Source organism: Panthera leo, chromosome B1 (assembly GCF_018350215.1).
Source record: "Panthera leo isolate Ple1 chromosome B1, P.leo_Ple1_pat1.1, whole genome shotgun sequence".
Taxonomy (NCBI): domain Eukaryota; kingdom Metazoa; phylum Chordata; class Mammalia; order Carnivora; family Felidae; genus Panthera; species Panthera leo.
The window spans coordinates 134753837-134767319 of record NC_056682.1 but is presented as its reverse complement, the minus strand read 5'-3'; the positions used below and the strand labels follow the sequence as shown (position 1 = coordinate 134767319).

General features: G+C 34.1%; 1 protein-coding gene across 1 annotated transcript in view; it reads left to right on the top strand.

The window, feature by feature from the left end:
• The window catches only part of ARHGAP24 (Rho GTPase activating protein 24), a 512696-nt gene that overhangs the window by 51148 nt on the left and 448065 nt on the right, over positions 1-13483 (top strand). The gene's annotated exons all lie outside the window — the stretch shown is intronic.

Genomic DNA, 13483 nt, shown 5'->3' with positions numbered 1-13483 from the left:
CAAAATTCAAGCAGCCGAATATTGTTTGTATGTCTTATGCATATGCATGAATTCTTGGTTGTAACTAGACATGAATTATATCTATGCTACATCCTCTGCATAGGCAGTGATAAGGAATTGTTCATTTAAGTTGACTATAATTGTAATAATATTTAATTGACACTTGTATATTCAATACTATCAAAGATAGAGTCAAGTCTTGATTTTCTGAATCAAATATATAATAATATCTTGACTACTCTTCAGCTGGTTGTGTCTAGTGATGACAAAATCCTTCTTGAACATATCATGTAGTAGTCATTGTAATATGTCACAGGTACACATACTTTAAAGGTTATGTGCATATAAATATAAAAATTTTTTTTTATCATTAGTGACTCTACTGGAACTCAAATTTGCTCCCAAGAAGAGACTATGAACTATGTTCTAGGTAGTCTATGACTAACACCATCTATGACTGGTGTTCTAGATGCACCAGTCATAAATCAAATTGTAGATTTTGGCAAGTGCACTGGGATGCATACTTTTGTTGCATACTACTCTGAAGTCTAATTCAATGAAACACCAGTTTATTTATAAGTGAATTTTGGACTGTGAAAAAACTTGCTTGACTTGGTTTACTAGTCTGATTTTATTTTTTTTCCCAATATATGAAATTTATTGTCAAATTGGTTTCCATACAACACCCAGTGCTCATCCCAAAAGGTGCCCTCCTCAATACCCATCACCCACCCTCCCCTCCCTCCCACCCCCCATCGACCTTCAGTTTGTTCTCAGTTTTTTTTTTATTTTATTTATTTATTTTTCAATATATGAAATTTATTGTCAAATTGGTTTCCATACAACACCCAGTGCTTCTTATTTTAAAGGTAAGATTTTTGGTGATTGAAAACAAAATACCAGTTAAACCTTTCAGAGGATTTATGCAAGTTCAGTTGGCTTGGAATTCTTCAGAGCACTTTTTCTTTGGCTTTTCATCACCATTTAGATATTTTAAGAGGGTTGCTCAATCTCAGAACTATTGACATTTTTGATCAGATAATTCTTTGCTGTGGGGGGCTGACTTGTAGGTCAATGACCTGACATTGTAGGATGTTTCATAGTATCCCTGGCTTCTACCCACAAGATGCCAATAGAACCCCTTTCCGAACAGTTGTGCAAACCAAAGTATCTCTTGATATTGTCAAACGTCTCCTGCGGAACAGGGGGCAGACCACCCCTAACTGAGAACAACTGTTTTAAATGATGACTAATAGAAACTAAAAAGTTGTAATTTTCCTGAGTCATGCATCGCAAAATCATTTTGCTCAAGGTTTATCTCAATAATTTCAGCTTTTTTACTAACCTTTTTCAGGAAACAAATATATCTCTTGGGGATAATATGTTAAAGGTATTTTCTTCCAAATTATTTTATTGGCTTATCAATATTTTAGATATTGCATTTGGAAAGTTTCTGCCAAGCAAAACCTGATGTACCATCTGGTTGACTGTGAAGCTAATTTCTTCATTTCTTTATTCAGCCTCATGAATGTTGTTCTATTTGCTTGTTTTGTTTCAAACTTTTATTTAAATTCTAGTTAGTTAACATATAGTATAATATTAGTTTCAGGAGTAGAATTTAGTGATTCATCTCTTACATTTAACACTCAGTGCCCATAGCAACAAGTGCACCTCCTTAATGCCCATCACCTATTTAGCCCATCCCCCACCCACCTTCCCTCCAGCGACTCTCAGTTGGTTCTGTAAAGAGTCTCTTTTATGGTTTCCCTCCCTCTTTTTCCACCCCCCTCCAATATGTTTTGTTTCTTAAATTACACATATGAATGAAGTCATATGCTATTTTTCTTTGACTTATTTCACTTAGCATAATACACTCTAGCTCAATCCATGGCATTGCAAATAGTGAGATTTCATTATTTTTTATGGCTGAGTAATATTCCACTATATTTATTTAGATATTCTAAGAGGGTTTCTCAGTCTCAGAACTATTGACATTTTTGGTCGGATAATATATATCACGATATATAGATAGATACATACATACATAGATACATAGATAGATACCACAATGTGTGTGTGTGTGTGTGTGTGTGTGTGTGTGTGTATTTTATCCATTAATCAATCAGTCAATGGACATTTGAGCTCTTTCCATAATTCCATAATTTGGCTATTGATAATAATGCGGCTATAAACATGAGGGTGCATCTGTCCCTCAGAATCAGTATTTTTGTATCCTTTGCATAAATATCTAGCAGTACAGTTGCTGGGGCATAGAATAGGTATATTTTTAACTTTTTGAGGAACCTCCCCACTGTTTTCCAGAGTGGCTGCATGAGTTTGCATTCCCGTCAACAGTGTAAGAAGGTTCCCCTTTCTCTGCATCCTCATCAACACCTATTGTTTCCTGTGTTGCTAATTTTAGCCATTCTGACAGGTGTGAGGTGATATCTCATAGTTTTTATTCATATTTCTTATTTTCTAAATCTCTTTCCATTTTATTTTGTTTCTTTTGAGAGTTGGTTAATTTAAGTCTATTCCTATCATATTCTTAATGCTAAGGACTAGAGTGCCATTCAATTAATATTTGTTGAATGTATGAATGTATGAAAAAATGGACTGCACTCTTATCTATGGTAAAAGTGTAAATCTATGGTGAAAGAGTTGCCTTTTTCAATTATTTTTTAAAAGGGATCTGCTTCTTAATTAAAAAACAAAAAAGTGCCATATACTTCTCCATGCCTAGTTAACAAATGAACATTTCCAAGCCACTTTTTATTTTTATCAAAAATGTAGGGCTCTAGTGGGTCTAAAAATAGTAGAAGAACATTAGATATGAAACCTGTGAAGTTTTACCAAATGTGTACTTCATTTTCCAAAGGAATCATGATAAACCATTCATCTTCACAGTATAGTACCACCTTATTATCAGAACTTCTCCTATGTGAATATTTGGTCTGGACTGTTTCACTGTGTTATTTAACTTTCATGAGAATATCTTCTTTACCCCTTTCACTAGTCCAGCTAGCTTATCACTTTGGAAGTCTCTAGGAACATAACAGCTCTCTCTACTATACCTTTTTATATCTCATTTTGTAGTTCAAAAGGTACTTAGGATGCATTTCTAGGTTGTGATTTTCTAATAAGCACCCAGTAGTACTTTACTGAGAAAATATGATACTGATATATTTAATACCAGCTTTACTAATTGATCCATGTGTAATATCTCAGTCCCCCCAAATAGACACTCATTCATAAACACTCTTTATCATTCCCTAGTATAAAAATAGAGTCAGAAATCATTCAGTAAATCTAGATTCTCTTCATGAGTGGTATTGTTTTATGTATTTAATTATGCAGGGATCCCTAGGAAACTCATTCTAAAGACTGGGACAGCTTAGCAATTTTTGTCCAAAGAAATAATTAATGAGTAAATGAATGTTAGGTTTTAGGTTTTTCATTTGTACAATGTTCAGGGATTTTATTCTGTAGTCAAAGTGATGTGAGGTTTAAGAATAACTTTTATGTAGTTTGGTAGTATTCCATAATTTTCTAGAAACACTAATTACATGGGCCAGATGGTTAGTTTCAATTTCTGTATAAAATTCTGTTGTTTTTTATAGTATAAATGTTAAACGTATCAATGGGACCTTATGTGCTAACTCTTTGAGCAAGACTCACAGTCCAGCAGCTGGCCTGACATACAAGTTAAAAAATATAAGAACAAGAGAGGAAAATTTGAACAAAAGAAATGCACACCAAATTCTGAGAGATCGCATTGTTGATGCCAAGATACGTCGATGGTATTTATTGTTCATTACTCTGTCCCCAAAAACTTAGAAGAGTGTCTGGAGCATAAAAGGCTCTCAATGGATATTTGTTTAGTGAATGAATAAATCAGTGGTATAGAAGAACAAGAGTTGTCTAAACACAGGACTTTGTCTGACATGGGTGAGTGTGATGGATGGATGAGGAGTATTTTCCTTCTCACAAGTGACTTTCCAGGAATAACTTATTTGCAGCTTCTCCAAACCATTTTGATTTTAAGCTGATCATTGTGTGAAAACAGAAGCATCTCAATACCTAGTATTTTATTGCTGGCCTTATAACTTATGTATATTAATAGTAAGTATTTATACCATCTTTGCTTTAAATATACGATAACAACTATGCTGAGCATATTACTTTGCTTTTTCATAAAATACTAATAATGTTCAAGGACTGTTTTTATCCTTACAACAATCCTATAAAAATCAGTTTTTACTTACTCCATTTAACAAGTGAAGAAACAAAAGCTAAGTAAACTGATTTGTGCGTGATCACTTGTACAAGCTAAAAAGTAGCATTCCTGGGATTCCATCTCCAAGTTTCCTATTTCAAATTTTATCTCCGTTCCACAGCATGCTGTATCAGTGACCAATTCCTATGGTTCTTTTTGTCATAAGCACTGATCAACTGTAAGTCCTAAGTCTTGCAGGGCTCATTAGGATATGCTGTCTATCTAGTAAAATTGCAGACCACAAATGTTTAAGTTATAGTAGTGTATATTCAGCCATGAAGTGATAATGGAGATGATGGATACCATTGTTTTCAAGAATGAATTTTATAGTCATAATGTGAAATGCATTGTGGTCAAAAAAGGTAGAAGTATGTGGTAGGACATTTCATTGATACTTATTTTGTCTCTAAATGATAGTGTTTCACTTGGGGTCCTTTTGGGAGAATAAAATTTACCCTAGATGGTCAAAATGAAGAGATTTTAAGGAATGAATTCCTTATCAGGACAGAGAAAAATGGGGAATTATCTTATTGGGGTGAGGGCTGTGGATGGCAAATGAATAGTAATTAAAACAATACTTATCGTGAAGATTATATTATTAATTTTTGAACATAATCTCTATTTGTTACTATAATCATGTCTGTCTATATCTTTCTTCAGATAGTATTGGAGAGTAAATTTGCTATTGTAAAAACATCATTCTTTATGTGCAGTTTGACCCTACAGAATTTAGTCTCTTCATGTAAGACTGTATAATATTTAATGACAAATATAATGTTCTATAATCCTTAAAAGAAGAAAATAGAAATACCGTGATCACACCATAAACACATGAACATCAGTTAGCATCGGACAATAGTTATTCCTAGTGGTTTATTATTTTCCATGAGGTTCTGCCATTTTCACAATATTGTTGCATGAAAACAAACTTTGTGCCATGATCATTCTAATCCTGTCAGTTCTAGGAAGCCTCATCAAATCCTAAGTGTATAGTAATGCTATTTTTACATTATTCTCTGATTTCTGTCAGTGATGGAAAGCTTCTGAGTTCTGAGTTCGTTCTGGTCACTGATTGGTGGCAGGTCTCAATAGGCAAAAGCCAATTCTGTCAACGAAAGGCACTGACTTGGGAGAGAAAACTTCTCTAAAACCATAGGGTGATACCTGGAACAAGGTCACCTTCAAGGACATGGCTGTGTGTTTTGCTTTCCATATATGACATGTTACAAAAGTTTAAATAAACGTTCTAGGAGACAGTGTGAGATAAAATATACAAGGGGGTGTTTAGTGGAGAATTTAGAAAGAGACGTAGCTACTATTATGTTTGTGTGGGGGCTTACGGTATTGTCAATTGAAATGTTTCCTATTAATCAAAAAAATAATTCATATATACTTTGGGGCACCATCTTGAAGGAGGTTTTTTTTTTAATCCTTTTTTATCCATTTTTATCCTTTCATTGTTATTGTTTTTGTTGTTGTTAACTTTTTCCGTAAAGAAATTCCTAGTTTCCAAGCAAGGTTTGGTGAAATGCATTTAATGTTTTTCCTACATATCCTTTTTAATTATTTTTACTTTTGGCCTTAAATTTATATTATTCTGTCAGTCAAGTTGCATTGTATTAATAGTTTTTAGAACTTAGATTTTAAATGTTAAATTATTGTCTTCTAAGGAGACAGAGGGTATATGGGACATTATAACTTAATTAAGACATTTTCCAATATAGCACTGAGCTTGGCTGGCAATATACATGAGAGCTCAGGAAAATCCAGTCATTATGGAATGGCTGAGAAATCTGCAAGTCCTGGACCAGGGAATGAGGGAATGGAATGATACGATGCAGATGAAATTAGTCTAGGGAAGTATGTGAACCAACCAACACTGCAATGGAGATTATAGCAGAGGACATATGTGTACACACACACACACACACACACATACAAACACACACATATAAACTCATCATAAGTTGAAAATATCATAAATGGAAAAATGCATTTAATATGCCTTACGTATGGAACATCATAGCTTAGCCTAGCCTACCTTAAACATCCTCAGAACACTTAGATTAGGCTACAGTTAGGCAAAATCATCTAACACAAAGTCTATTTTATAATGAAGTGTTAAATAGCTCATGTAATTTGTTGAATTCTATACTGAAAATGAAAAGCAGAATAAGTGTATTGGTTGTTTATCCTCATGATCAAGTGGCTGACTGGGAGCTGAAACTTACTGCCGCTCCCAGGCATTACAAGAGAGTACTGTATTGCATATTGCTAGCCCAGGAAAGGATTGAAATTCAAAGTATGGTTTCTACTGAATATGTATTTCTTTTGTACTACTATGAAGCCAAAAAATTGTAAGTCAAACCATCATGATATACATACATATACATACACATGATCCTAACTTATATATATACACACATGTAATATTAGATATAGATATATAGTTAATATATATCTAATTATATATATTATATATAATATAATACTATATAGATATAGATATTAATATCGATGTAATTAGACATAGAAATGGAAAGCATTACCAGTAAGGACAGTTAAATGATTTGGGGTAACTTTAAAAAGACACCAGGGAAAAGAAGAAAAGTAGGATTATTGAATTACTTCTCTATTCATTTAACTTTTGGTATACCCTGCTTCATGTAAATCACACAGTACAGCAAGTTTGGTTTTAAAAATAACTTCTTAAGCTATTAATAATTAATAGATTAATCCTTAACTCATGAATAATAGACTTTTATAAATAACTTCCTTAAGTTTTCAGAGCTAGGAAGTGACTGGACTGGGATTCTCACCCAGGTCCCTCTGGGGGACCACTAAGGTCTGTCCTCTTGCCTTTCCCTCCAGCAGAAGGTGGTTGGGAATAACAAAAGGAGCCCATGTGGTGACAGATTTGCCTGTTTATAGGTACAGGATATTGGCCTTTTGTTTGGGAGAGCAGGCAGTTAGAGAAGATTAAGGGATGGAAATATGTCAGGGTTAAAAGAAGGGTGGTAAGGGAGAATCAGTGAGAAGTTTTAGAACCCAGGATCAGCTCAGTGAAATAGAGTGCAGTGGCTACTCCTTATATTATTCCAATGCTTAGCAATACATAAGGCTAATTGTACAAAGCCTCCAGTTGCCAATTTCAGGCATATGTAATATCAGTGGGATCCTATTTTTTGACTTCCCTACTTTTCTGACTTAATCAAAATCACTAGCAATGGCCTCAGGGCAGCAGATCAAAGTGACTGAATAAAGGGACCATGATTATTCTCCCATCTAAAATACACATAGCTAAGATCTGCTGGGCTTCTGTTGGCCATATTTACAAGTCAAAGACAATAACCTCCCTAAATCCTTGTAATTAATTATGTGAATCTGAATGTCTCCCAAGACAAAGAGTTAAAGTGTGTGGGACACACATAGTCCAACTCAGACTTGAAATGTGTTATTTCCTGGAGCTCATTTGCAAAATGTAATCATAAAATGCCTCAAATTTAGATATTGATTGATTTTCCACATAATATTTAGGGGAACAAAGATGCATTATTTGTATAGCTGCATATATTTCATTTTAGGTTTTAACAGATGGTAATTATAACTTTTTGTTAAAGAGAAGTAAAAAAAAAGGCTGAAGTAAAAAAAATCATTATATCCAAAATTATTCCTCACTATTGCAAGTCAGACACAAAATATTCTATTATGAATGAAGAGCACACATTCAATTCAATACCTGTAACACCACTAATTGAAATGTGCATATCAGATATAAGGTAAATACTTAAGAACGTAGAAATTCGCAATTACCATGTTATTAGAAGCACACAAATTAAATGAAAGTTAGGAAGGGCTCAGAGGAGATTTAGAGACATAAATTTGTTCCATGATTACCTAATTTGACATCCTAGTGATGATTAAAGGAAAGGAACCCATAAGAACTCAGAAGGAGGGATGTGATTTGGTATGGTGAATAATCAGTTCCAAAACTAAATGTTGTCACATCTGAATCACAGAGCTCTTCCTACTGTCCATCAAATTGTTCCTAATTTCCCTTCTTCCCTCTCCCCTCAAAAAGATACCGAGATGGAGTTTACACAAAGCTTCAATGACATGATGTGGTGTGTGTGTGTGTGTGTGTGTGTGTGTGTGTGTGTGTGTGTGTTTATTATGTATGTATGTGTGTCCATGAATATGTCTCCTAGTCCCTTAGGCAGTTTAAAAGTCCTATACCTCTACATAATGGCTTTATTTCTCCATTTTCTTTGTTACTGATTTTTGAGGAAGATAAAACATGATGGTCCATTCTCACTGTCCCCATTTTCTCATTTCTGTTTCAATTCTGTTTCTATCACCTTTAAATTCTTTCTGCTTAAACTGTGTAGTTATCTCCAATCTCCAAACTTGGTGGCCCCACTCCACTTTCCCACCTACTTAGCCTTGGTACTTATCCCTGCACAGCTTTCATTCTTATATATATTTTTTCCTCTTAGACTTCCTTCATAACCCTGTCCTAAGTGCTGACTGTTCTCATAGTTCCTCAGCCGTCTTTTCAATGCCTTCCACCAACTACTTACCTCTTGAATATTGAAAATATGAAGGGTTCTATTATCAGTTTTCCAAGTTGGTGAGCACTTGTGTCTCATGATATTAACTATATATGTATGCCATGATTTAGTTTACATTTCTAGTGTTCAGTGTTTACCTGTATTCCATTCATTCAACAAATTTAACATCAGTATTCATTGTCTGTCTCTTACATGCCCAGCATTTTTTGAACTGAAGTGATACAATCATGACCCTTACTTGCACACAAAAATAGGACACGTTAGTTGGTCTCAGAGAGCTTAAGGTCAACACAAGTGACTAGACATTAACAAAAGAATCACACAAGTAAATATAAAATTATATTTGAAGCAAATGCCACAGAGGAGAGGTATATGGTGCTTGCTATGAACACTTAAAACTTTCTTGTTAAGGAGATCAGCAAATAAGTCTCTGAGGAAGTTAATGTTTCAACCTTCAGCTAAGCAGATAAGTACTTGAGTTTCCTTGCATCACCTGTAAGTGGTTTAATCTCCAGATGACCTGTATCTTGTTTGGGGGTGCAGTTGCCATGTCCTGAGGACTGAGGTGCCTAGGAGTATTATTGATAGATGGGTGGGATTTCAATATTTCAACCCCTAATATAGGATCCTTATACTATATCCCTAGTACAGGACATGGTGATACGTCAAACAATAAGCTACATTTCGTCATTGTTTAGCACCGTCAACATGCATACCCTACAGGGCAAACACATAACATATAGCACGTATAGATGGCATATATGTTATGAAAGACATTTTTTTCTATAGATTAGATATATTACAGATCACTGAAAATATACTGGTGTAGTAACTATCTTGAATGGCCCCTCATATTTTGTTTTCAAGTCTGTTCCAAATACCTTTTTATTACTCACTCAAACTCTGATCAACATATCTACCTAATTATAATAGATTGCTGTTTCAGTGATTCAACTGGTAAACAAAAGGTGCGGGGGCTTTTGATCAGAAGTACATTTAATGTTCAGATGCCAAAAATTTAACCGTTTTGCTAAATAAGTAATAGTATCTATGACAACTATGACAAACAATTTTTCTTTATAATAGAAAACTTTAGATACATTTTGTGAGTTTAAATTAACTATAGATTTTGAAGAAAGATGACCAATAGTGAGGAACAGTTACCTTTTGATAAAACTGTCAATGATAAATTACCATTAATGTATTAACTTGGATGTGATTTGAAGGATAGTGACTTTTTTTGTAACTTAAAATACATACAGACATACAATGATGTGAGTGTCTCACATTTATTTATAACTTGGAAATAAAAATATTTATAAGTTGTCAATAAAAATATATCTTATGAACATTTCAGGTCATAAGCAATTTTATACAGTGAGTTATCAAAAATGAATATCCAAGCCACAAGAATTAACTCATCCTTACTACGGGCAATATAGGAGGCCACGGTATTCCAAGCACATTTTGTGAAGACGAACCTAACTTTTTTTACTAATTTACTCAAGAAAAAATTCATCCAGAGAAGGAAAATCATTTTTACTGAATAACATTGGTTGCTAGATACTCTATATTTTATTGCTATTATTTTTTATAGTCTCTTTATCATTTACATTTTCAGTCATTGGACAAGCATGTATTGAGTACCTGCTTCAGGTTCAGTTCTGGTCCAAACATGAGGGGATTATAAGATACAATCCTTGACCTTGAGAAGTTTTCCATCTGGTTGGTATGATAAGGATCAGACCTAAAACACAATGAGAGAAAAACACATCGACTATTGATGCAAGGTCTCCCCTCTTGTGCCCTCATTGTGCCATTCATACTCCAACATTCTTTCTTTTCCTCTTTTGATTATTGACTCTAGTCCAGGGCAGAAGGTGTCTATTTTGAGCAATGGAAATATAGGACTTTAGTGTGAAAGAATGTGAGCAAAAAACAATTCAACTGTAAAAATCCATATAGAGCTCAGAGATTCCTGTAGGGAAAAATAATGTTCTTCCTGGTAAATTTTGAAAGCATTCTCTAGGGTAAGCTGGGTTCTGATACCTAAAAAAAGTATTGCTTATTTGAGTTTTTAAACACTTCTTTTTCACGTGTTTACCTTTGGCATTTGCAATTGCAGAAAACTTTCTTCAGGATTGTAATTAATTCTTGTTGTCACTAAGCATGTTATCACAAACTGTGAAACTCTCTGGCCATTGGTAGCATATCACTGAGGGAAAATATTTTAATTATTGAACTTTTACCCATAGAGGTTTATTTACCTTTGGGTAATTGACAAGCCTGAAAATAGTCATTCAAAAGTATTCAAAGAAAGCATAGGTTGTGGTGTATTCAAGTCACTTAATAACATCTTACTTGTATTTTGGTGTCAGAATTCTCTCTCACTGACATCTTCTTTCAAGGTACAGATATGTATATCGAGTCTGAAAGGAGACTTGATAATTTAGGGAAGATGTACACTGGGGAAATAAATTTAGTAATCTGAACAAAAAAATCATTTGTGCTGTCTTGGGAAAAAGCAATTTATGTTTTAACCCAGTAACCATTAAAAATTGAGTGAGAAAAAAACAAAACAAAGCAGTAACACTCTCATGGATTTCTCCTTCCTTGGACTTTGAGGTATAAAGTGGGTTAGGAAATAGAGGTAATATAGACACTTGGATCTAGAGTATTTACTCAATAGTTTTATTATTAGTGCTCAAGAGAGAAAGTAGAAAATTTCAATCTCCTAAGTGTGCCCTGGTGTGGGGGTGGTGGGGGTGAAGGAGGAGGCAGTGCCTGTGTAGTGGGATATGAGGGGCAGGGAGGAAGGTAGGACTCCACCAAGGTCCTACAGAGCCCTAAACCTCACTATTAAAATGTTCATAGGATGGGGCACCTGGGTGGCTCAGTTGGTTAAGCGTCGGACTTCGGCTCAGGCCGTGATCTCACGGCTCATGAGTTCAAGCCCTGCATTGGGTTCTGTGATGGCAGCTCAGAGCCTGGAGCCTGCTTTTGATTCTGTGTCTCCCTCTGTCTGCCCTTCCCCCACTCATGTTCTGTCTCTCTCTGTCTCTCAAAAATAAACATTAAAAATAAAAAATTTTTAAATATCGAAAAAAAAAAATTTCAATCTCCTCTGTGTACATATATTGTAGGAATATTGCATTTTGAGTGCAGTGTTCAATGGCAATTACTTCCATTTTTGTACTTTGACTTTATATTATGTTCAATCAGATGAAATTACCATTTTTGCAGGTCAAAATCTATCAACTATCAGAAATTTGGTATGAATCAACCTAATCAAGGGGGTAGGGGTGTAGGTGATTATATTTATGGTATGTGATGGCAGTTTTATCATTTGATTTTTGAAGTCATAGCTACCATGACTTAACAAAATCTTGTGAGAACATGGCATACGTACCAGAAGTGTGTGGACTGATTCAGTTATTGGAAATATTACAATTAAAAATTTTTTAGAGTATAGTTGACATACAGTGCCACAGTAGTTTCAGGTATACAACATGGTGATTCAAGTTCTTTGTATGTTATGCTGTGCTCACAAGTGTAGATACCATCTATCACCGTACAATGCTATTGCAATATCACTGACCATATTTCCTATGCTGTGCCTTTTATTCTGGTGACTTATCATTCCCATAACTGGAAGCTTGTATTTCCACTCCCCTTCACCCATTTGCCTATCTCCTACCCTCTCCCCTCTGGCAACCATGTTTGTTCTCTGTATTTATAGGTCTTATTCTGTTTTTTTCAGTCAATAATGTCTTATATCAGTTATCAAATAGCTTCTGAGCTTATAATGGAAAGTTGACTTTATTATATAGTGATGAAATATCAATATTATAAATATTGGCATTTCAGTTTAATTTGCATTATTAATGAGTTTTGGGTCCTGATGGCTTTTGCAAAGAGTTTTGCTTCCACTTTCCCCATATTACTGTTAATGAATATTTAATCAGAACAATTGTTGAATTTGTGGATAATTAGAGGGATGTGTAAATGGTAAATACATCATGGAATATGAGAGTTTACCTACAAAATGAGGAAATATCTATCCCTGAATTAGACGTTGGCATAGTCTCTAAGACCTGAGCCAAAAATATTTGGTTTATCTGTGTATCAGAGCTACAAGCATAATGCAATATTTTTGTTAGGAATGCAAATACAGTGTTTTCCTGTATGTTTCATTTAGCAAATGTGGGAATTACTTTCCTTCTTTCCAAGTTTTTACTAGGAAAAAAATAAAGGATAACATGATAAGAATGTAAGCATAAGATAAATTTTTTCACTTATAATTTAATATGTATTAAGATAGCAAACCATTTTATAGCTTTATTTAAATCATCTGTCTTACTTTCTCAAAGTAATTCCCTTAACCAACATTAAAATATTCTTTGATAAAATAAATAGCTATAATTTATAAAATAAATTAGGAAAACTACAGTAAAGTATATATTAAGAAGATAGGGTTTTAAAATTCTGTTGTAAATGGAAACTACAGTTGTTACTTTTGCTCCTTAGACTTTGCCAACCTAAATTATCACCTGACCCCAGATATTTTCACCAAATTTAAATTGGTTGGTGAAAGAAAAAGTCTTTGCAACTTTCAAATTTCAAGTAGTTTTCTACT